The 23,245-nt window shown below is 42.2% G+C and overlaps 1 protein-coding gene across 5 annotated transcripts in view; it reads left to right on the top strand.

The window, feature by feature from the left end:
* LOC124001290 (calcipressin-3-like) overlaps positions 1-23,245 on the top strand; it is a 77,126-nt gene that overhangs the window by 37,860 nt on the left and 16,021 nt on the right. The gene's annotated exons all lie outside the window — the stretch shown is intronic.

The raw sequence follows: 23,245 nt of genomic DNA, 5'->3' as shown, positions 1-23,245 counted from the left end.
TTTATTTGATGGTCATGTTTCCCCTACAGCGCCCTCTGCTGGGATCTCTGGATTGGGTCGATACTGACTGGGAATTTAAAATGATGCGCAACCTGTGAGATCTTGTTGTTTTGACATTGATTGTCATTGCCTTTCACTCTGAAGAAGGGCTCATACCCCAAAAATGTTTGTGCGGCAATAACAATATGTCAATTTAACTTTATTTACAGTAGGGCTGTCCTAATTCTGTTCTTTGGATTATATATATGAGGATCCAGCACCCGATTTTAAGTTTATATAAGGTGGAGTCAAGGACGTTGTTTATCTTTTCATGTGTGTATGTACTGACATGTACAGTTGAAGTCAGAAGTTCACATACACTTAAGTTTGAGTCATTAAAACGTGTTTTTCAACCACTCCACAAATTTCTTGTTAACAAACTATAGTTTTGGCAAGTTGGTTAAGACATCTACTGTGTGCATGACGCAAGTAATTTTTCCAACAGTTGTTTACAGACAGAAAATTCACTGTATCACAATTCCAGTGGGTCAGAGGTTTACATACACTAAGTTGACTGTGCCTTTAAACAGCTTGGAAATTTCCAGAAAATGATGTCATGGCTTTAGAAGTTTCTGATAGACATATTTCGAGTCAATTGGAGGTGTACCTGTGGATGTATTTCAAGGCCTACCTTCAAACTCAGTGCATCTTTGCTTGATATCATGAGAAAATGGAGACCTCCACAAGTCTTATTCATCCTTGGGAGCAATTTACAAATGCCTGAAGGTAAAACATTCATCTGTACAAACAATAGTATGCAAGTATAAACACCATGGGACCACGCAGCTGTTATACCGCTCAGGAAGGAGACGTGTTCTGTCTCCTAGAGATGAACGTACTTTGGTGCGAAAAGTGCAAGTCAATCCCAGAACAACAGCAAAGGACCTTGTGAAGATGCTGGAGGAAACCGGTACAAAAGTATCTATATCCACAGTAAAACAAGTCCTATATCGTCATAACCTAAAAGCCTGCTCAGCAAAGAAGAAGCCACTGCTCCAAAACCGCCAAAAAGAAGCCAGACTACAGTTTGCAACTGCACATGGGGACTAAAATTGTACTTTTTGGAGAAATGTCACCTGGTCTAATGAAACAAAAATAGAACTGTTTGGCCATAATGACCATCATTATGTTTGGAGGAAAAAGGGGGAGACTTGCACGCCAAAGAACACCATCCCAACCGTGAAGCACGGGGGTGGCAGCATCATGTTGTGGGGGTGCTTTGCTGCAGGAAGGACATCTCAAGACGCTCGTCAGGAAATTAAGCTTGGTCGCAAATGGGTCTTCCAAGTGGACAATGACCCCAAGAATACTTCTAAAGTTGTGGCAAAATGGCTTAAGGACAACAAAGTCATTTTGACCCCACGGGGTGAGATCTTGCGTGGAGCCCCAGATCGAGGGAGATTATCAGTGGTCTTCTATGTCTTCCCTTTTTAATAATTGCTCCCTTAGTTGATTTCTTCAAACCAAGCTGCTTACTCATTGCAGATTCAGTCTTCCCAGCCTGGTGCAGGTCTACAATGTTGTTTCTGGTGTCCATTGACAGCTCTTTGGTCTTGGCCATAGTGGAGTTTGGAGTGTGATATTTTGAGGTTGTGGACAGGTGTCTTTTATACTGATAACAAGTTCAAACAGGTGCCATTCATACAGGTAACAAGTGGAGGGCAGAGGAGCCTCTTAAATAAGAAGTTACAGGTCTGTGAGAGCCAGAAATCTTGCTTGTATGTAGGTGACCAAATACTTATCTTCCACCATAATTTGCAAATAAATTCATTAAAAATCCTACAATGTGATTTTCTGGATTTTTTTCTCTCATTTTATCTGGCATAGTTGAAGTGTACATATGATGAAAATTACAGGCCTCTCTCATCTTTTTAAGTGGAAGAACTTGCACAATTGGTGGCTGACTAAATACTTTTTTGCCCCACTGTATGTAAGCTTCCGACCCACTGGGAATGTGATGAAAGAAAAAACAGCTGAAATAAATACTTCTCTCTACTATTATTATGACATTTCACATTCTTAATTTAAGTGGTGATCCTAACTGAACTAAGACAGGGAATTCTACTAGAATTTAGTGTCAGGAATTGTGAAAAACTGAGTTTAAATGTATTTGGCTAAGGTGTATGTAAACTGCCCTGCCCTGCCTTTCTAAAATCTTCGAAAGCCAAGTTAACAAACAGATCCCTGACCATTTTGAATCCCACCGTATCTTCTCCACTATACAATCTGATTACCAAGCTGGTCATGGGTGCACCTCCGCCACACTCAAAGTCCTAAATGATATCATAACCGCCATCATTTTAAAAAACAGTACTGTGCAGCCGTCTTCATGGGCCTGGCCAAGGCTTTCGACTCTGTCAATCACCGCATTCTTATCGGCAGACTCAATAGCTTTGGTTTCTCAAACGCCTGGTTCACCAACTGCTTCTCAGATAGAGTTCAGTGTGTCAAATCAGAGGTCCAGTTGTCCGGACCTCTGGCAGTCTCTATGGGGGTGCCACAGGGTTCAATTCTCGGGCCGAATCTTTTCTCTATATATATCAGTGATGTCGCTCTTGCTGCTGGTGATTCTCTGATCCCCCTCTACGCAGACGACACCATTCTGTATACATTTGGCCCTTATTTGGACACTGTTAACAAACCTCCAAACGAGCTTCAATGCCGTACAACACTCCTTCCGTGGCATCTCAATGCCGAACTAAATGCATGCTCTTCAACCGATTGTTAACCGCCTGACTAGCGTCACTACTCTGGATGGTTCTGACATAGAATATGTGGACAACTACAAATACTTAGGTGTCTGGTTAGACTGTAAACTCTCCTTCCAGACTCACATTAAGCATCTCCAATACAAAATTAAATCTAGAATCAGCTTCCTATTTTGCAACAAGGCCTCCTTGATTCATGATGCCAAACATACCCTCATAAAACTGACTGTTCTACCGATCCTTGACTTCGGGGATGTCATTTACAAAATAGCCTCCAACATTCTACTCAGCAAACTGGATGTAGTCTATCACAGTGCCATCCGTTTTGTCACCAAAGCCCCATATACTACCCACCACTGCGACCTGTATTCTCTCGTTGGCTGGCCCGCACTACATATTCGTAGCCAAACCCACTGCCACCAGATCATCAGTAAGTCTTTGCTGGGTAAAGCCCCGCCTTATCTCAGCTCACTGGTCACCATAGCAACACCCAACCATAGCACTGCTCCAGCAGGTATAGTTCACTGGTCATCCCCAAAGCCAAAATTTCCTTTGGCTGCCTTTCCTTCCAGTTCTCTGCTGCCAATGATTGGAACGAATTGCAGAAATCACTGAAGCTGAAGTCTTACATTTCCCTCTCTAACTTTAAGTATCAGCTGTCTGAGCAGCTTACTAAATTGCTGCACCTGCACACAGCCAATCTGTAAATAGCACACCCATATTGTTATTTATCCTCTTGCTCTTTTGCACCACAGTATCTCTACTTGCACATCATAATCTGCACATCTATCACTCCAGTGTTAACGCTAAATTGTAATTATTTCACCTCTATGGCCTATTTATTGCCTTTACCTCTCTAATCTTCTACATTTGCACACACTGTACATAGATCTTTCTATTGTGTTATTGACTGTACGTTTGTTTATGTGTAACTCTGTGTTGTTGTTTTTGTCGCACTGCTTTACTTTATCTTGGCCAGGTCACAGTTGTAAATGAGAACTTGTTCTCAACTGACCTACCTGGTTTAATAAAGGTGAAATACATTTATTTTTAATTACTATATGCAACGATATAGAATAGTATCAAGGCTATTGAAGCAAATTGCTGCATTTCTGATTCATTCTTGTTACATATACTTTAGTACAAGTCAATAAAGAGAAAAGGTGTTATTCTTTTTCTCTAATGAAATACTGATTTATGTGAAAAATCATTCAAACCTCAAAGAAAAATGTTTATCATTTATGTAATTCCATATGTATATTGGTGTTTGATTCGACATTTTGAACATTGAGATATTAAATAAATGATAGAGAAGAAGCATAGAATATCTGTAGAAAGACAGATAGCTGTGGAATGTTTTGGGGGGACAGGAGCAGAGCACTGTGTTGATACAGGGGAGACAGATGGAACTCTGTGGATTAGGTGAAGGAGGGGTTGAGGTCAGGAGGTGAGGACAGGTCACCTGAAGGGAGTAGTAAGGGTTTGGGATCTTGTTACTCTTTTCCTGTTAAACCATACATGTAAAGATTGGAGAGAGGGAGTTTCTTAAGTAGGATCTATATAACTGTGTTGGAGAGAAAGGTTGGGTTGTCTGAATACAGCTGTACAGAACCTTTGGGAAGAATTAAACTTAGTTGAATCTTCTCTAGTGTCCGTGGGTTATTTACTCTGAAAAATAATCAGTGTGTTATGAGTGACAATGTATGCTTTCTGAGTGAGAATTGTTGCCAGTGTTATGGTCGAACAAGCTTAGTTAAACACAAGTATTAAGGGTTTTGGTGGTTTTAGATTCTGGGTTCTGACTTCTCAAACTTGAAACATTGTTATACTAGAGACATGATACATCAGAAGGAATACTATAGTATCTGAGGGGTGATGGAACCTGGTTTTTACATCAGAAGTTAATGGTTATCTGTAGGAGCCAGATGGCTTTGGAATGTGCTGACAAGAGGGGAGGCAGTCATATGATTGCTATAAGTGATACGGGTGGAAGAGCTTTGGATTAGGCATCAAGGGGGTTGAGGTCAGGTCACCTTAAGGGAGGAGGCCCGGTTTATTACCCCATGACTTTGTCTTCCTGTCAAACCATAAAAGGTCTCTCCAACCCGTAAGGGTTGGAGAGAAGGAGGAGTGCATCTAAATTGGAGTATATTTACTTGTGTTGGTGGAAACATGTCTCATAAACTTGGCTGAGCTTTAATAGTGTCTGTTGAGTTTTTTTTTTAAACATGGTAATGAATAATTTGGTATTGGAGATGAATGAGGTGGCAACCCTTGGTAATGGAAGGAGCAGTTTGTTTTTAACCCATAGATTGTGTGTGTGTGTGTGTGTGTGTGTGTGTGTGTGTGTGTGTGTGTGTGTGTGTGTGTGTGTGTGTGTGTGTGTGTGTGTGTGTGTGTGTGTGTGTGTGTGTGTGTGTACATGAGAAATGGGATAACATGGTGGAACATTGTGGTCCGGTGACCCACTTGTAGAAGATTAAATGAAGCTCTACAGATGAGATCCAGTCGTATACTGTAGTACTACTACTACTACTACCCAACCAATGTCGTAGGGTTCCTCAAGCCTTTTATCTTAAGTACAGTATGTAGTAATATATTGTTAACTGTGGAAAGCCTGAGTAAACTGTTCCCAGATCTGTTTGTGCTCTTGGTCCCAGATCCGTTTGCGCTCTTGCAAACATACACTCAGTGGCCATTTTAGTGAACCCCATTCACTAAAATGGTTCGCTCCTACAGACAGTGAGTCACGTGGCCGTAGTTTGCTTTATAAAGCAGGCAGACAGGCATCGAGGCATTCAGTTACTGTTCGATTGAACGTTAGAATGGGCAAAACTAGTGATCTAAGCGACTTTGAGCGTGGTATGATCCTCAGTGCCAGGCACGACAGTTCCAGTATCGCAGAAACAGCCGGCCTCCTGGGCTTTTCACGTACGACAGTGTCTAAGGGTTTACAGAGAATGGTGCGACAAACAAAAAACATCCAGTCAGCTGCAGTCCTGTGGGCAAAAACAGCTTGAAGGAGAAGGAGAATGGCACGAATCGTGCCAGCTAACAGGCGGGCCACAAACAGGCAAATAATGGAGCTTATGAACAAAACTACTCAGTAATCTCCTCCGTAAAGACCGGGGGTCAGCCTGATGAACCCAACTACTCTGTAATCTCCTCCATAAAGACCGGGGGTCAAGCTGATGAACCAAACTACTCAGTAGTCTCCTCCATAAAGACTGTGGGTCAGCCTGATGAACCAAACTACTCTGTAATCTCCTCCGTAAAGACCGGGGGTCAAGCTGATGAACCAAACTACTCAGTAGTCTCCTCCTTATAGCCTAACTCTCACACACTCACATAAACACACACATTTCAACAAAACAAATATATATTTTTTTTTTTGTGTGATTACTGATCAATTCATATGTACATTTCATTTTCTGTTTTAACAAAGCTTTTTATTTGGGTACTTATGTCTTGTAAATAATTTGTTTGTTTGCTGTGGTTTTTATATCAGTTCTTGTGCTTTCAACCACACCTGCACACCGTTTTTATTTATACGTTTTTATCTGTATTGTTGTCTATCACTTGTTATCTTTGGGGTACATTTTTTTTTAAAGGATTTGGCGTAAGTAGCATGAGTCCATGGCCCCATCTTGCCTGGTGTCAACGGTACAGACTGGTGGCAGTGGTGTAATGGTTTGGGGATTATTTTCCTTGCACACGTTCGGTCCCTTGATACCAATTGAGCAACGTTTCCGAGCCCCGAGGCTGTTCTGGAGGCAAAGGGGAGTCCTACCCAGTACTAGATGGGTGTACCTAATAAACTGGCCACTGAGTGTCTCACTTCTCTGTTATAAAAAGTATGCAAATACAAGGCACCAAACACACAGGGTTGGTTAACTCCTGAGGTCCCTTGTATCTCTACCAACCGAGGTAAACCAGCCCATAGTTTTAGCGTTCCCGTGTTTGGAATCATTTACTAACCACATGACATCTTGAATCCCTGGTGCCAATAGGGGCGTTTAAAATGAGGAATGAATTCAGTGAGGTTTGCGAGTGTTTTGGTTGATTTTAATAATGTATTTGTGTTGTTGAAATGTAGTTTATATGTGCTGTAGGTTGTTTTGGTTGACTTTAATAATGTATTTGTGTTGTTGAAATGTAGTTTATATGTGCTGTAGGTTGTTTTGGTTGATTTTAATAATGTATTTGTGTTGTTGAAATGTAGTTTATATGTGCTGTAGGTTGTTTTGGTTGCTTTTTTATTTCATTCATTTGATTTGAGCATGTGTTGTTGTCAGGGCACCATTCAGAATGAGTCTCAATTGGCCCCGTGAATAAATAAAAGGTAAAACAAAGAAATAACAAATCCATTGCTGTATGCTGTCATTGTCAAGACAAACATTTTTAGCATGAAAATGATGGAAAAGGAGTTGGCATGATGGCACAAACAGACTGGCACTCAAACATAAATGTAAGTCATTTCGCCTTATTACAATCATAGGCAGTATTATTCAGAGAGACTTCAAATCATAGACAAGCAGAGCGTAAGTCTGGTATCTAATATCTATGACAAAGACAGTTCCATTTTGACAGTCAGGACAGCAGGCCACAGAGCAGCTGTGGTGCCTGTACATATAACTTAATTTCTCCTCTGGGCTCTGGTGTAACCTGAGAATCTGTTCTCTCGTAAATAAGGGGTCATGTCCGCATGTGGGCGCGGGCAGAATAATGTGACAGTTAACGCGCCTAAAACCCGATGGGAGCTGGCGGAGGACCACGGGGCTTTCAAGGAAGATCGACCGGACATTTTAAACCAAGATGTAGAATATATATATACACACACACACACACACACACACACACACACACACACACACACACACACACACACACACACACACACACACACACACACACACACACACACACACACACACACACACACACACACACACCTGCTATCCACAGTAAGAGAGAAGCATGAAGACCTGGTGGACAGCGGGAGAAGCATGAAGACCTGGTGGACAGAGGGAGAAGCATGAAGACCTGGTGGACAGAGGGAGAAGCATGATGACCTGGTGGACAGCGGGAGAAGCATGAAGACCTGGTGGACAGAGGGAGAAGCATGATGACCTGGTGGACAGAGGGAGAAGCATGAAGACCTGGTGGACAGCGGGAGAAGCATGAAGACCTGGTGGACAGAGGGAGAAGCATGAAGATCTGGTGGACTGAGGGAGAAGCATGAAGACCTGGTGGACAGCAGGAGAAGCATGAAGACCTGGTGGACAGAGGGAGAAGCATGATGACCTGGTGGACAGCGGGAGAAGCATGAGGACCTGGTGGACTGAGGGAGAAGCATGAAGACCTGGTGGACTGAGGGAGAAGCAAAAAGACCTGGTGGACAGCGGGAGAAGCATGAAGACCTGGTGGACAGAGGGAGAAGCATGAAGACCTGGTGGACAGAGGGAGAAGCATGAAGACATGGTGGACAGAGGGAGAAGCATGAAGACCTGGTGGACAGAGGGAGAAGCATGAAGACCTGGTGGACTGAGGGAGAAGCATGAAGACCTGGTGGACTGAGGGAGAAGCATGAAGACCTGGTGGACAGAGGGAGAAGCATGATGACCTGGTGGACAGAGGGAGAAGCATGATGACCTGGTGGACTGAGGGAGAAGCATGAAGACCTGGTGAACAGAGGGAGAAGCATGAAGACCTGGTGGACTGAGGGAGAAGCATGAAGACCTGGTGGACTGAGGGAGAAGCATGAAGACCTGGTGGACAGAAGGAGAAGCATGAAGACCTGGTGGACAGAGGGAGAAGCATGAAGACCTGGTGGACTGAGGGAGAAGCATGAAGACCTGGTGGACAGAGGATGAGCACGAGGAAAACAGAACAAGGTGTTCTCTAAAGCTTTTCATCACAGTCGGCCCCTGTGGGCCCTGTTCATCTAACTTCATGGGGGAAGGTCTGTGCAAAATAACTGGGGGACATTTTATGTCACTGAAGCAGTAACAGGACAGAATGAATGTTCAAAGTCTGGTTTGATCATATGAATGTACTGTAGATAAGTCAGTAGGTAAATAGCCTTGGCTTGTGTGAGCCGGAAGAGCTCATAGGAGCAGGAGCCTGTTTCTGCAGCGTGAGGCAGCTTGATGTACAAGTACCCACCCTGGACAACAGGATGCTAGTAAACTCATCAAAAAAAGAAACATCCTCTCACTGTCAATTGCGTTTATTTTCAGCAAACTTAACATGTGTAAATATTTGTTTGAATATAACAAGATTCAACAACTGAGACATGAACTGAACAAGTTCCAAAGACGTGACTATGGAATAATGTGTCAAAACCAAAAGTTAGTCTGTATCTGGTGTGGCCACCAGCTGCATTAAGTACTGCAGTGCATCTCCTCATGGACTGCACCAGATTTGCCAGTTCTTGCTGTGAGATGTTACCCCACTCTTTCACCAAGGCACCTGCAAGTTCCCGGACATTGCAAAATTGGAAAATAGTTGGGAAGAGATTTTCGATGTACCCATTCCATGGCACATGGTTTATGAATTGAGACGCAAAACAACGCCGGATTCAAAACTTCACATTTTTCAATATAAATTACAATACAAAATTATTGCAAATAATAGAATGTTATATATATGGGGGATACAATCTTCCCAGCTCTGCAGATTCTGCTGTGAGGAGGCAGAGTCATTAGATCATTTATTTTGGTATTGTCCATATGTAGCTCATTTTTGGTCACAGGTCCAGGAATGGCTGAAGAATTGCAACATTTGCCTAGAACTAACAATACAGATAGCAATACTGGGTGATTTGAAAAGCCATAGTCAATCAATCAATAATATAATAATTATTTTAGCAAAAATGTTTATTTTTAATTTACAATCTGTAGAAGCTATGAGAATAGGAAGGTTCAATTATTTTGTGAAGCATCACAGCACAGTTGAAAAATATATGGCAAGTAGAAATCTGAAATGGATGATGTTGAGAGACAGATATGAGGGGTTGAGTGGAGCTGAAGGGTGGGACTAATAACAAGATAAACAATGTAGGGCATAAGGGATCTGTAGAATGTATATAGGTTCGGAACTTTTGTGAAATAGCACAGTTACAAATAGAAATCAAACTGGATGGACATCAGAAATAGAGGAAGGACTAAGAACAAACAAGAGGGAACTATTGTAAAGTAGACTGTGTCTGTAGAGTGTGTATAAGATGTAGAAATTGAAGGTAAAAGCAGAAGTGTTTATCCTGTTAAGACTCTAGGGGCAGTATTTCATTTTTGGATAAAAAGACATGCCCGTTTTAAGCGCAATATTTTGTCACGAAAAGATGCTCGACTATGCTTGGAATTGATAGTTTTGGAAAGAAGACACTCTGACGTTTCCAGAACTGTAAAGATTTTCACTGTGAGTGCCATAGAACAAAATCTACAGGCAAAACCAAGATGTTTGAGTGACCAGGAAATCAACAGGATTTCTGGAGGCACGTTTTCCATGATCTCCTTATATGGCTGTGAATGCGACAGGAATGAACGGACACTTCCTATCGTTTCCCCCAGGTGTCTGCAGCATTGTGACGTATTTGTAGGCATATCATTGGAAGATTGACCATAAGAGCCTACAATTACCAAGTGTCCCGCACGGTGTCTGCGTGGAAATTGGTGCGCAAAAGTCAGGTACCAGTATTTTTCCATCCGAATCAGAGAAGAATGCACGCTTCCAGGGAAGGGATTTCAATGAAGAGATATATGACAAAACACCTTGAGGATTGATTCAAACAACGTTTTCCATGTTTCAGTCGATATTATGGAGTTAATTCGGAAAAAAGTTTGACGTTTAGGTGACTGAATTTTCGGTTAGTTTCGGTAGCCAAATGCATAGTAACAAAACGGAACGTTGTGTCCTACACAAGCATCTTTCAGGAAAAACTGGACATATGCTATGTAACTGAGAGTCTCCTCATTGAAACATCTGAAGTTCTTCAAAGGTAAATTATTTTATTTGATCCCTTTGCTGGTTTTTGTGAATGTTGCGTGCTAAATGCTAACGCTAAATGCTAAGCTAGCTATCACCACTCTTACACAAATTATTGATTTTCTCTGGTTCTAAAGCATATTTTGAAAATCTGAGACGACAGGATTGTTAAGAAAAGGATAAGCTTGAGGATAGGCATATTTATTTCTATATTATATTCTATCTATATTACATATTTGCTAATTTTGCGTTATGGTAATGAGCTTGAGGCTGTAGTCACGATCCCGGATCCGGGATGGGGCGGACTAGTTTACTCCAATGGGAGGATCGGCGGAAGGGTTTGCGGGGAATAATAATAAAGGTATATTCTTTAAAAAAACATGTATGTCTATATAGGTATGTGTATGTATATATGTCTATATAGGTATGTGTATGTATATATGTGTATATTTATGTCTATACAGGTATGTGTATGTATATATGTATATTTATGTCTATATAGGTATGTGTATGTATATATGTGTATATATATCGGTATGTGTATGTATATATATATGTATATTTATGTCTATATAGGTATGTGTATGTATATATGTCTATATGTATGTCTATATAGGTATGTGTATGTATATATGTGTATATTTATGTCTATATAGATATGTGTATGTATATATGTCTATATAGGTATGTGTATGTATATATGTGTATATTTATGTCTATATAGATATGTGTATGTATATATGTCTATATAGGTATGTGTATGTATATATGTGTATATTTATGTCTATATAGATATGTGTATGTATATATGTCTATATAGGTATGTGTATATATATGTCTATATAGGTATGTGTATGTATATATGTGTATATGTATGCATGCGTGTATGGATATATATATTTACCAAAAAAATATGGGGGATTGGAAATGATGCAGACAATTACATTGGAAGCAACATTCATGAGGGAGGAGGATGTCTTCCCTGTAACGCACAGCATTGAGATTGTCTGTAATGACAACAAACTCAGTCCGATGATGCTGTGACACACCGCCCCAGACCACGATGGACCCTCCACCTCCACCGCTCATTCCTTCAAGGATAAACGCGAAGGACGCTGTCAACTGTCCATCCTGTCTCCCTGTAGCACTGTCTTAGGCGTTTCACAATAAGGACATTGCAATTTATTGCCCTGGCCTCATCTGCAGTCCTCATGCCGCCTTGCAGCATTCCTAAGGCACGTTCACACAGATGAGCAGGGACCCTGGGCATCTTTCTTTTGGTGTTTGTCAGAATCAGTAGAAAGGCCTCTTTAGTGTCCTAAGATTTCAGAACTGTGACAATTACATTTTTTTAAATTTTAATTTATTTTACCTTTATTTAACTAGGCAAGTCAGTTAAGAACAAATTCTTATTTTCAATGACGGCCTAGGAACAGTGGGTTAACTGGGGCAGAATGACAGATTTGTACCCTGTCAGCTCGGGGATTTGAACTTGCAACCTTCCGGTTACTAGTCCAACGCTCTAACCACTAGGCTACCCTGCCGCCCCATTTGTAAGCTGGTAGTGTCTTAACGACCGTTCCACAGATGCATGTTCATTCATTGTTTATGGTTCATTGAACAAGAATGGGAAACAGTGTATTAACCCTTTATGATAAATATCTGTGAAGTTATTTGGATTTTTACGAATTATCTTTGAAAGACGGGGTCCTGAGAAAGGGCTGTTTGTTTTTTTGCTGAGTGTATATCATAGTTCCTTACCCCCAATCTTTCTCCTTAATGATGAGTGCCAAGCGGGGCCTTATACCCCCAATCTATCTCCTTAATGCTGAGTATCAAGCAGGGCCTTACCCACAATCTCTCTCCTTAATGATGAGTGCCAAGCAGGGCCTTATACCCCCAATCTCTCTCCTTAATGCCGAGTATCAAGCAGGGCCTTATACCCCCAATCTCTCTCCTTAATGCGGAGTGCCAAGCAGGGCCTTACCCCCAATCTCACTCCTTAATGCTGAGTGTCAAGCAGGGCCTTACCCCCAATCTCTCTCCTTAATGCTGAGTATCAAGCAGGGCCTTATACCCCCAATCTCTCTCCTTAATGCTGAGTGTCAAGCAGGGCCTTACCCCCAATCTCTCCCCGTAATGCGGAGTGCCAAGAAAAGACCCATCTGGTCTAATTTTTTGTGTCTTTGGCCAAGCCTGAAACAGACAAAAGGCTCTGTTCCAATAGCCAATAGCTATACTAGAATATAGCACTTAGTATGAGGCAACCCACTGGGCATCCATTCTAAGTACATTGGAAAGTAGCCAAAATCTAGCTCCTTAAGAAAAAAGGTGTCCATTACCACATTACCCATGCTCCTCCACATTACCCATGCTCCTCCACATTACCCATGCTCCTCCACATTACCCATGCTCCTCCACATTACCCATGCTCCTCCACATTACCCGTGCTCCTCCACATTACCCATGCTCCTCCACTATCTCTATGCCACCTTTATGTACAACTCCAGGTGAATTGGACTGGCCAATGAGCTGGTCAAAAGGAGCCAAGAGAGAGAGAGAGAGACAGAGATGAGTGACACAATCTCCTGAGGCAGTGGTCATCTTTCAGCAGATTGCCCTGTGGGTAATGTGGTGGTCATTTTCCTGGTGGTAATGGAAAAGCTGTCACGGCCACAACAACATCAAGACAGGAAGTGATTATTCCCGAAAGGAAATCAACCGAAAAACAGTTGATCAAGCTAAACACATCGATGGTTTGTGAATATATTGCGAAGGTACTGTTTGTTGTTCGGCTACTTTGGTCTAGGAGCGACACAAGGGATGAGTTAGAGATCGAATTACAATGAGCTGTCTCTGTGTTGTTACAGTGTGGATGAGAGGAACACACACCACACACGCACGTCTCTCACACACACAAACCGACAGCAACACACACACAAATGTATCTGTCTGTTGTGTTATGTAAACGTAGCATGTCGTTTGCTTAGTTTAGCATCGGGCTCAGTGACGATTAGCAGGGCTGCGGGCCCATACTTAAACACACACACACACACACACACTCTGCTGATGCACTCAAACCAGGGTCATACAACAACAGTTGGGCTGTACTTCTATAAGCAGAAACAACGTCTCCCTGTTATTGCAAAGTGCTATACACTGTAACAGGGCTGTTTTCCCTTCTGCTTAGAATGTAGAAAAAAAACAACACGAGGTAGTCATCTGGATGAAACCTCAGACATTTCATATTTGCAAAGTCCAAAGAGTAAAGTGAATAACATAATGGTGACTAAAAGTTTTCTGATGACATAAGCATCAGTGGAAATGTACTGATAGTGGTGATTTCAGCATAACATCGGTACGACCCTGATCCAACCCTGGTTGACTAGCCAAAAACTCATATCCGTCTAGTCAGCGGGTAATCAGTGCTCCCATGAAGGCAGAGCTTTAGTTAACAGGGCTTTAGTTAAGGTCAAACCCATTCAGGCAGGGCTTTAGTTAAGGTCAAACCCATTGAGGCAGAGCTTTAGTTAACAGGGCTTTAGTTAAGGTCAAACCCATTCAGGCAGGGCTTTAGTTAACAGGGCTTTAGTTAAGGTCAAACCCATTCAGGCAGGGCTTTAGTTAACAGGGCTTTAGTTAAGGTCAAACCCATTGAGGCAGGGCTTTAGTTAACAGGGCTTTAGTTAAGGTCAAACCCATTGAGGCAGGGCTTTAGTTAACAGGGCTTTAGTTAAGGTCAAACCCATTCAGGCAGGGCTTTAGTTAACAGGGCTTTAGTTAAGGTCAAACCCATCGAAGCAGGGCTTTAGTTAACAGGGCTTTAGTTAATAGGGCTTTAGTTAAGGTCAAACCCATCGAAGCAGGGCTTTAGTTAACAGGGCTTTAGTTAACAGGGCTTTAGTTAACAGGGCTTTAGTTAAGGTCAAACCCATTCAGGCAGGGCTTTAGTTAACAGGGCTTTAGTTAAGGTCAAACCCATGAAGGCAGAGCTTTAGTTAACAGGGCTTTAGTTAAGGTCAAACCCATTCAGGCAGGGCTTTAGTTAACAGGGCTTTAGTTAAGGTCAAACCCATTCAGGCAGGGCTTTAGTTAAGGTCAAACCCATTGAGGCAGAGCTTTAGTTAACAGGGCTTTAGTTAAGGTCAAACCCATTCAGGCAGGGCTTTAGTTAAGGTCAAACCCATCGAAGCAGGGCTTTAGTTAACAGGGCTTTAGTTAAGGTCAATCCCATTCAGGCAGGGCTTTAGTTAAGGACAAAGGCCTTCCCGCCTTTGGGAACAACACCCATTGATAAGGGAGAGGTGGGCATCTCTTCATTATATACAGATCTCTGGTGTAAATGGGGAGGTGCACACATCACAGAACACCAAAAATACAACAGGAGAACAAGCGGAAAAACTGTCATAAGAAAACTAAAAATAACTAAACCGTGATTATTTCGATGCAGGCATTTGAAAAACATACATTTGCTTTAGTGAAGGACAAACCCATCAAGGCAGTGCTTTAGATAGGGCACTTGCAGCGCCAGGGTAGTGGGTTCGATTCCCATGGGGGACCAGTATGAAAAAATGAAAAAACAATGTCTCTCTGGATGAGAGCATCTGCTAAATGACTAAAATGTCAATGTAAAATATAGTTAACAGGGCTTTAGTTAGGACAAACCCATCAAGGCAGGGCTTTAGTTAACAGGGCTTTAGTTAACAGGGCTTTAGTTAGGACAAACCCATCAAGGCAGGGCTTTAGTTAACAGGGCTTTAGTTAACAGGGCTTTAGTTAGGACAAACCCATCAAGGCAGGGCTTTAGTTAACAGGGCTTTAGTTAACAGGGCTTTAGTTAGCAGGGCTTTAGTTAACAGGGATTTAGTTAATAGGATATATCACTAACCTCACCTACCATGCAATAGTGAACAAACTGCAACATTTTACAATATTTACATTGACAATATCAGCCATCTACTGTTTGCCTTTGCCTTTGTCCCTATTCTCAAATTAGCCTTGAAACAAACGTGTGTCCAATTGTAGGAAAGGGTTGTTACTTGGTAGGAAAGGGTAGCTTTGAATGAGTCTAGATTAGAATATCACGGCTGTAAAAGAAACGGATGCATCTCATAATGAACGATAGGAGTGTTTGTTTGGTGTGGAAACAAGATAGCACAACGCGTTCACCCCCATACTAACTGGTAGGATTGCAGAGCACAGAGGCGAGTGTTAGCGCACAGGCTAACATCTAGTTTACTTTCTGATTCTGCCCGTTGGTAGAGTGACCGTTACCTTCACCACAGACAGACTGAGTGAGGTCTGAGGTTGGCAACGATGGGAACTACTGACCACAGACTAGTCTGGACAAGTCCACCGGATGCTATTATGAGCATTTACCTCAGAGTAGGTAGTTATTTCTCACGTGCTAATGCTAAAGACTATAACAAACCAATAACAAAAAACACACACACTTAAATTTGAGCCTAGCCTTCAGCGCTAGAAACTTGCAAAACAACTCACATTTACCTCCCTCATAGAGGCTTATGGTAATGCAGATCAAATTAAAACACACGTTAGATATCCTTGCCGCAATAAGCCTTAGTATTCACTGCAACAACAAAAAAACAACTGTCCAAACAGTTAAAACAACTCATGTCAAAATGACTGTGAGTCTACATAACTGCAACTGAGGCAGTCTGACAGTGGTTGTGTTACGTCGGTATCGACGGATGAGATGTAATGCCCCTGGGGACTCGCTCCGTTCCACAGAGATAGAAATCAGGGTATAGCGTGGGGAGCGTTAATCCTATAGAATACAATTAAAAATGGGGCTGAATATATTGGCATACTACAGCTGAAGTCGGAAGTTTACATACACCTTAGCCAAACACATTTAAACATTCCTTGTCTTAGGTCAGTTAGGATCACCACTTTATTTTAAGAATGTGAAATGTCAGAATGATAGTAGAGGGAATGATTTATTTCAGCTTTTATTTATTTCATCACATTCCCAGTGGGTCAGAGGTTTACATACACTCAATAAGTATTTGGTAGTATTGCCTTCAAATTGTTTAACTTGAGTCAAATGTTTCAGGTAGCCTCCCACAAATGTTATACGGGATTGAGGTCAGGGCTTTGTGATGGCCACTCCAATACCTTGACTTTGTTGTCTTTAAGCCATTTTGCCACAACTTTGGAACTATGCTTGGGGTCATTGTCCAGTTGGAAGACCCATTTGCGACCAAGCTTTAACTTCCTGACTGATGTCTTGAGATGTTGCGTCAATATATCCACGTAATTTTCCTGCTTCATGATGCCATCTATTTTGTGAAGTGCACCAGTCCCTCCTGCAGCAAAGCACCCCCACAACATGATTCTGCCACCACCATGCTTCATGGTTGGAATGGTGTTCTTCAGCTTGCAAGCCTTCCCCTTTTTCCTCCAAACATAACAATGGTCATTATGGCCAAACAGTTCTATTTTTGTTTCATCAGACCAGGGGACATTTCTCCAAAAAGTTTTTTTTTAATTCCCCATGTGCAGTTGCAAACCGTAGTCTGTCTTTTTTATGGTGGTTTTGGCTTCTTCCTTGCTGAGTGGCCTTTCAGGTTATGTCGATATAGGACTCGTTTTACTGTAGATATAGATACTTTTGTACCTGTTTGCTCCTGCATCTTCACAAGGTCCCTTGCTGTTTTTCTGGGATTGATTTGCACTTTTCGCACCAATGTACGTTCATCTCTAGGAGACAGAACGCGTCTCCTTCCTGAGCGGTATGACGGCTGCGTGGTCCCATGGTGTTATACTTGCGTACTATGAGGGTTCTAGTTCTCATCAACATGTATAGTATAATTACTCATACTGTACAGTACTGTGAGGGTTCTAGTTCTCATCAACATGTATAGTATAATCACTCACACTGTACAGCACTGTGAGGGTTCTAGTTCTCATCAACATGTATAGTATAATCACTCACACTGTACAGTACTGTGAGGGTTCTAGTTCTCATCAACATGTACAATATAATCACTCATACTGTACAGTTCTCATCAACATGTATAGTATAATCACTCGTATTGTACAGTACTGTGAGGGTTCTAGTTCTCCCTCTCTTTTGCATTTGGCCACAAGTTCTCATCAACATTACATCTTATGTCTTCTCTGGTGATGCATCTTGGGAAGGATCTTCTGGAATGTCTAATCCAACCCTGTCAGTCTTCAGGAGAAGTGTCTCCACACCCTGCATTCATTGCATCCAGTAAGGACATCTGGTCATGTGGATGGTGGTCATAAACCTTCCACCTCCATGCAGAGAAAAACTTCTCTATGGATTTTAGGTAGGGGGAGTATGGAGGCAGGAATAGTACTGATATCCTGGGATGTGCAGCAAACCAGTCTGTGACTGCAGCAGAGTGGTGGAATGCCACATGATCCCCACACAACAACGAAGGTAGGGGAGTTTCTTGACCCTTTCCTCCACTGACACAAGTCGATTATGCAGGTCATCCAGAAAATAAATGAGCCTCTCTGTATTGTAGGGGCCAATGGTTTGTGTAACAGCAAACCATCATTGGACAGTGCTGCACACATTGTGATGTTAGTCCCTCTCTGGCCTGGGACATCCACGGTTGCTCTCTGTCCAATCACATTTCTTCCCCTGTGGCATTTTTTCCCCAGTTTGAATCTCCATTACTCTCTAAAATACAGTAAATCCACAGTTTTACACTACTTGACATTATGCATAGCGCTGTATGTACCCTGTTTGGTTATTGAACAGACATCTTACCTGGACATATTGATACCGGAGTTCTTTCACACGTTCACCGTTTCTCTCAAAGGGTACAGTTTACAACTGCTTTGTCCTTATTTTATGTTTCTCTGGGACTTTGGCAATTGTCGTTGTGCTGACCGTATTCACATTCCCAAAAGTGATATCGTCTGCCAGCACTCTGTCCCGAATTTCCTGCAGTTTTACTGCATTGTTGCCAATTACCATGTCAACAATGGCAATTTCCTGCGCGTCTGATAATATTCTGCCTCTCCCTCCTGTGGGAGGCAACCTTTGGATCCTACTGAAAAACACAAAACAATATATTTCAAAATGTCAGTACATGTAAAAATGTGAACATACTGTTATTGTACTGTAATACGTATTAACACTTATCAATGATCACTGACGGATGCACATCTCACCTGTTGTTTTGCTAGAAAATTCGTACTATTGATGCAACTGTTGAACGCTGCAGATTTGGTTACAATCGAGAGAGCATGGTTTACAACATGGTCGATAATTGTGGCCCTTATCTCATCAGAGACCACCGCTCTTGGTCTTCATCTCCTTTGTCCTCCCCACATTCTCCCTCTCGCTTCCCCCACCAACCTGTCTTCCTTGATCCCATGTTTCTAAACTAAATCATCCTGAAGCCGTCCTCTTTTGTCTGTTTGGTAACAAGACTAAAAACAGGACACTTGGGTAGGCTTTCAGATGAAATTGCAATCAGCTGTGTTTGGAATGATTAAATATTCTGCTGAGATGTTCGATATGTTTCAGTCTGGTTACTGCAGAAATGCATGACTTTTGCCATCATTCTGTTTTGAATGTGTTAACAGTTTTGGAAACAGTGTGTTAGCATTTGAAAACGTGCTTCAAATATATAGTTTTGTAGGTGGTGGAGTATGAAGGAGAAAAGAGTTCATGGATTTTGGAGAATGTGGTCGTTGAATGCATTTTGTGTGAAAACAATGAAACATGTTTAACAGTTTGGTCCACATACACTTCTGTTTCGATGACCGTGTGAAGAGTTTTGACAATGTATGTTAGCAATTGAAAAAATGTAAATGAGTGTGGGGTATTTCAAAGTACAAGCTTATCACTCTGGGAGTTTGATGGCATGCAGCCTAGGTCCATTACTGATTAGATTAGGGCATGTTTCAGGTCCATTCGTGATTAGATTAGGGCATGTTTCAGGTCCATTACTGATTAGATTAGGGCATGTTTCAGGTCAATTCCTGATTAGATTAGGGCATGTTTCAGGTCCATTAATTAAGGATTAGATTAGGGCATGTTTCAGGTCCAATAATGATTAGAGTAGGGCATGTTTCAGGTCCAATAATGATTAGAGTAGGGCATGTTTCAGGTCCATTCCTGATTAGATTAGGGCATGTTTCAGGTCAATTCCTGATTAGATTAGGGCATGTTTCAGGTCCATTAATTAAGGATTAGATTAGGGCATGTTTCAGGTCCAATAATGATTAGAGTAGGGCATGTTTCAGGTCCAATAATGATTAGAGTAGGGCGTGTTTCAGGTCCATTCCTGATTAGATTAGGGCATGTTTCAGGTCCAATAATTATTAGAGTAGGGCATGTTTCAGGTCCGTTAATGATTAGAGTAGGGCATGTTTCAGGTCCATTAATGATTAGATTGGGGCATGTTTCAGGAACATAGCAGACAGAAACATTGGGGAAAGGGGGAAACCTAGTCGGTTGTACAACTGAATGCATTCAACTGAAATCTGTCTTTGAATCAGAGAGATGCAGGGTGCTTCCATCATCGACATCCGCGTCTTCAGCGCCCGGGGAACAGTGGGTTAACTGCCTTGCTCAGGACTAGAATGACAGGTTTTTACCATGTCAGCTCGTGGATTTGATCCAGCCACCTTTTGGTTTCTGGCCCAACACACTAACCCTTAGGCTAGGCTAAATTGAAGCCTGTCATAGCATGAGTTGAAGTTACCATGATGTAATCATTATGTCATTATGGTTTAACTGTGACTGGATGAAATCACTCACTGTACTGTAGCGGAGGATACCGTACATCTACACTGAGGTTCTTCAACATCCTGTTGTTTACTATGACATCAACTTTTTAATCACACTGTTTCACCGACACCGAGACCCAGACCAAACACACCTATGTTTACCTTACTGTGTGTGAAGCACCCACCACCTTTGTCTGTTTTTCAAACTACACACTACGCACTACACACTACGACTACATACTACGCACTACACATTATGTACTACACATGACACACTACAGACTACGCACTACACACTACGCACTACTCACTTCACACTACCCCCTACGCACTACAGACTACGCACTACACACTACACAGTACGCACTACTCACTACTCACTACACACTAGACTACAGACTACACATTACGCACTACAGACTACGCACTACACACTACGCTCTACACACTACACCCTACACACCTGATCTTAAAGGTGAGCCTGTCTTGTTTTCTCCTTGTACACAACAACACATCATCAGATTACACAACAACACATTACCAGATTACACAACAACACATCACCAGATTACACAACAACACATTACCAGATTACACTACAACACATCACCAGATTACACAACAACACATCACCAGATTACACAACAACACATCACCAGATTACACAACAACACATCACCAGATTACACAACATCACCAGATTACACATCATCAGATTACACTACAACACATCACCAGATTACACAACAACACATCACCAGATTACACTACATCACCAGATTACACAACATCACATCACCAGATTACACAACAATGTTAGTCAACCCATGTCTTGGCATGCACGAGAGGAGATTATCCATCTGAGAAATGTAATTACTCTCCTTACAAGGTTGGATGGGGAGCGTTGCTGCACAGCTATTTTCAGGTCTCTCCAGAGATGTTCAATCGGGTTCAAGTCCGGGCTCTGGCTGGGCCATTCAAGGACATGAGACAAGGAGACTTGTCCCGAAGCCACTCCTGCCACTCTTGTCTTGGCTGTGTGCTTTGGGTCGCTGTCCTGTTGGAAGGTGAACTTTCGTCCCAGTCGGAGTTCCTTAGCGCTCTGGAGCAGGTTTTCATCAAGGATCGCTCTGTACTTTTCTCATTTCATCTTTGCCTCGATCCTGACTAGTCTCCCAGACCCTGCCGCTGAAAAACATCCCACAGCATGATGCTGCCACCACCATGCTTCACCGTAGGATGGGGTCAGGTTTCCTCCAGATGTGGCGCTTGGCCTCCCTGACCAAGGCCCTTCTCCCCCAGTTGCTCAGTTTGGCCAGACGGCCAGCTCTAGGAAGAGTCTTGGTGGTTCCAAACCAGGGGGACCTTCAATGCTGCAGAAATGTTTTGGTACCCTTCCCCAGACCTGTGCCTCGACACAATCCTGTCTCGGAGCTCTACAGACAATTCCTTTGATCTCATGGCTTCGTTTTTGCTCTGACAATGCACTGTCAGCTGTAGGACCTTATATAGACAGGATCTCAAGGATGATCAGTGGAATCAGGATGCACCTGAACTCAATTTTGAGTCTCACAGCAAAGGGTCTGAATACCTATGTAAATAAGGTATTTCAGTTTTACGTTTTTTATAAATTTACAAAAATGTCTAAAAACCTGTTTTTATTGTGATAATTTTTTATTTTGTTTAACCTTTATTTAAATAGGCAAGTCAGTTAAGAACAAATTCTTGTTTACAGTGATGGCCTACCCCGGCCAAACTCTAACCCGGACGACGCTGGGCCAATTGTGCGACACCCTATGGGACTCCCAATCACGGCCAGTTGTGATACAGCCCGGAGTCGAACCAGAGTTTGTTATGACGCCTCTAGCAATTCCTTAGACCGCTGCTCCACTCGGGAGCCCGAGTGTGGGGTACTATGGGGTATTGTGTGTAGATTGATGAGGATTTGTTTTATTTAATCCATTTAGAACAAGGCTGTGATGTAACAAAATGTGGAAAAAGTCAAGGGGTCTGAATACTTCCCGAATGCACTGTAAATAGACCCTAAAGCTCTGTGTGTTGGACGATACTATTGGAACGAGGTGAATTACATGATATGATCTTGTTATCATCTAGTACCAATAGTAAAGTCTGACACATACCCCTACAGTACACATACCAATATTATTTGTGTTTCATTTTGAGGACGAATTCTTATTTTGTGTCATAGTATATTAAGCTTCATTCATTCAATTGTGTCATTTTAGTAAAAACTACAGTATGTATGTGATTGAGAGCCTTTCTGTTCAGCCAAATTCTATCACAGTTGCTCTAGCCCAAAATGGCACAGCCAAGCCGACCAGCAGGCAGTCGGCGCCATATAAACGTTGCCTAGTTTCATGGCCACTTGTCTTCCCTCTCTCCGGAACAGGTTTGATGAGTGAGAAAGAATAGTCTCCTTGATGGCTCCTTGAAAATCCACTAACCGTAGCATATGCCCCTAGAGTGCCACCACAACAGAGGAAGGGAGTAACAAGAAGAGGATCTATGACATGGGACACCCCTATGTCCCCTATTGCTCAAATGACAGGATCGTATCCTGTTTCAAATGGCTGAACGATTCACCTAACTGTTCCGCTACTCCCATCTCTCCCACTGTATTTCTGCTCCCTTTGACGAATGAATAGAATAGATACATTATTGTCCCTTTTGTGAGAAACAGAAATGTGGGCCAGACACGTAGCAGTGTCCTTGGGCTATGCCCAACAGGATGAGGCATGCACATCCTACAC

The sequence above is a fragment of the Oncorhynchus gorbuscha genome, linkage group LG17 (assembly GCF_021184085.1).
Source record: "Oncorhynchus gorbuscha isolate QuinsamMale2020 ecotype Even-year linkage group LG17, OgorEven_v1.0, whole genome shotgun sequence".
Lineage (NCBI taxonomy): Eukaryota > Metazoa > Chordata > Actinopteri > Salmoniformes > Salmonidae > Oncorhynchus > Oncorhynchus gorbuscha.
This window is presented reverse-complemented; position numbering and strand designations above follow the sequence as displayed.